General features: G+C 50.5%; 1 long non-coding RNA gene across 1 annotated transcript in view; it reads left to right on the forward strand.

Annotated features, from left to right (window-relative positions):
* The window catches only part of LOC108524187 (uncharacterized), a 19,203-nt gene that overhangs the window by 4,484 nt on the left and 11,721 nt on the right, over positions 1–2,998 (forward strand). Inside the window, exon 2 of the long non-coding RNA XR_001883996.1 lies at positions 2,861–2,934. This is a non-coding gene — a long non-coding RNA (uncharacterized LOC108524187). The remainder of the gene's footprint in view (positions 1–2,860; positions 2,935–2,998) is intronic.

Below are 2,998 nucleotides of genomic sequence, written 5' to 3' on the forward strand. Positions count from 1 at the left end.
AAAAAAAAAAAAAAAAAAAAAAAAAAAAGAGGCCCTTGAGCCCTTATGCTTGGCCCACTCCCACACTGTGGAGTGTACGTTCTTTTTTTTTTGAGATGGAGTCTTGCACTGTTGTCCAGGCTGGATTGCAGTGGCATGATCTTGGCTCACTGCAACCTCAACTTCCCAGGTTCAAGCGATTCTCCCGTCTCAGCCTCCAGAGTAGCTCAGAGTACAAGCAGCCGCCAACACCCCTGGTTAATTTTTGTATTTTTAGTAATGATGGGATTTCACCATGATGGCCAGGCTGGTTTTGAACTCCTGGCTGCAAGTGATCCGCCCACCCTGGCCTCCCAAAGTGCTGGGATTACAGGCGAGAGCCACTGTTGCGGGCGGAGTGTACTTTCATTTTCGGTAAACCCCTTCATTCCTTACTTGCTTTTTGCGTTTTGTTCAATTCTTTGTTCAAGACGCCAAGAACCTGGACCCCCTCCACTGGTGACATCCCTGCTCAGTGGCTCCCCCAGATCCCTAATCTTCCTCTCTGCTGAGGTCCTCCCTCACTGGCTGCCACCTCAAGCTGTCCCATCTCTCTGAAGAGGAAAGACAGCAAAATACGTCCTTCTCAGACTCTGAGTTGCTTTCCATCTGCTACTTTCTGGGGTGCTTTTTTTACTCTTACTGTCTCTGCAAATCCCTCACCTGTTTTGTACGTTGCCATCTGTTTATGGTTCTTTCTTCTTCTTCTCCTCCTCTTCCTCCTTCTTCTTCTTTCTTCTTCTTCTTTCTTTCTCCTTCTCCTTCTCCTTCTTCTTCTTTCTTCTTCTTCTTCTTTTTTTTTTTTTCCCGAGATGGAGTCTTGCTCCATCACCCAAGTTGGTGTGCAGGGGCCCGATCTTGGCTCACTGCAACCTCTGAATCCCAGGTTCACGCAATTCTCCTGCCTCAGCCTCCAGAGTAGCTGAGATTATAGGCATGCGCCAACACACCAGGCTAATTTTTGTATTCTTAGTGGAGACCAGGTTTCACCATGTTGCCCAGGCTGGTCTTGAACTCTTGACCTCGTGATCCGCCTGCCTCGGCCTCTCAACGTGTTGAGATTAGAGGCTTGAGCCACCGCGCCAGGCCCTCATTCTTCTTTTCTGTCTCAGATTGGGTTTTCTTTTCTTTTCATTTTCCTTTTCTTCTTTTTTTTTTTATTTTTCTTTGGAGACAGGGTCTTGCTCCCTCATTCAGGCGCGAGTGCAGTGACGGGAGCATGGCTCACTTCACCCTCAACCTCCTGGGCTCAGGCAATCCTCCCACCTCAGCTCCCAAGTAGCTGGGACTACAGGTGCCCACCACCTCGCCCGGCTAGTTTTTTGTATTTTTTAGTAGAGACGGGGTTTCACTGTGTTAGCCAGGATGGTCTCGATCTCCTGACTTCGTGATTCGCCCGTCTCGGCCTCCCAAAGTGCTAGGATTACAGGCTTGAGCCACTGCGCCCGGCCAACCTGGGTAACTTCTAAAAAAAAAACCTTTTTGTAAGGACGAGTGTCGAGACTAGCTCGGTCGTGGAGACCCTAACCCAGCGACACTAAAGGAATTAAAGACACACACAGAAATATAGCATGTGGAGTGGGAAATCAGGGGTCTCACAGTGTTCAGAGCTGAGAGCCTCTAATAGAGTTTGACCCACACATGTATTGACAGAAAGCCGGTGATAAGCATTGCTTCTATAGATTATACGTTAGCTAAAAGCATTCCTTGTGGGAAACAAAGCATTCTCAGCGAGGAGCAGAGAAACAGGCTCTGGCTGATTATCTGCAGCAAAAACATGCTGTCAAGGCCCAGGCCGCTCCTGCTATCCTCTGTGGTTTGAGCAGTTTTTGCTCCGGGCGGGGCCGGGTGTTCCTTGCCCTGCTCCAGCAAACCCACAACTTTTAGCAGTATGCATGACAGCCATCATGAGCATGTCACATTGCTGCAGAAATCCTGTTTATGGCCAGTTTATTTAAGGCCTGTTTATGATAGGCTTAGGGTTTGCTACCAACAGATGAGGTTTCGCCATGTTGCCCAGGCTGGTCTCAAACTCCTGGGCTCAAACGACCCTACCGCCTGTCTCCCAAAGTCCTAGGACTCCCGACGTGAGCCACCGCACCAAGCAGAACTGTCTCAGTTTTTCTACTCCTTTCTCAGTCGCTCGCTCGCTCTTTCTCCTGATCCCCTTGGCCCACATACTCACTGGAAGGGGATGGAGTAAGATGGCTGCCTCCCCGTAGAGCATGTATTCCAGGGGTTGAAATGGGGAGCAGCAGGGCACGGCATGAGGAGGAAAGAGGTGGGGGGCAAGGCGCCCTAGGGCAGGGGTGAGGTCTGCAGGTTCCCAGGACCAGGCAGGGACGTGGCCTCCCAGGGACTGGGTCTGTGGGGCTGCACTCCAGGGACCAGCCAGGGAGAGGCTGGAGACACTAAGGGCGGGAATCCATCTCTGGGGTGAGGACTTTAAAAAGTGCACGTGGGAGGAGGGGTCAGGAAACGGTTTTGAGCAGGAACTACGTGATAGAAGGCATCTACACGACCCTATGGCAGAAAGACCGGGGACAGGACCAGCCTCAGACTGACCTTAAACCCAAAAGGAGGCCAGGTGCGGTGGCTTAGCCTGAATCCCAGCACTTTGGGAGGCCTAGGCGGACAGATCAAGAGGTCAGGAGTGTCATGCACGTCCGCGTGAAGAGACCACCAAACAGGCTTTGTGTGAGCAATAAAGCTTTTTAATCACCTGGGTTCAGGCTGACTGAGTCTGAAAAAGGAGTCAGCAAAGGGAGATAGGGGTAGGGCAGTCTTATAGGATTTGGGTAGGCAGCGGAAAATTACTGTTAAAGGCCTTGTTCTCTTGCAGGCAGGAGCGGGGGTCACAAGGTGCTCAGCGGGAAGCTTCTGAGACTCATTGTTCAGGAGAAGGAATGTCACAAGGTAATGTCAACACTTAAGGCAGGAATTGGCTGTTTTCACGTCTTTTTTTTTTTTTTTTTTTTTT

The sequence above is a fragment of the Rhinopithecus bieti genome, unplaced genomic scaffold (genome assembly GCF_001698545.2).
Source record: "Rhinopithecus bieti isolate Rb0 unplaced genomic scaffold, ASM169854v2 scaffold_82268, whole genome shotgun sequence".
In the NCBI taxonomy this organism is placed as follows: Eukaryota; Metazoa; Chordata; class Mammalia; order Primates; family Cercopithecidae; genus Rhinopithecus; species Rhinopithecus bieti.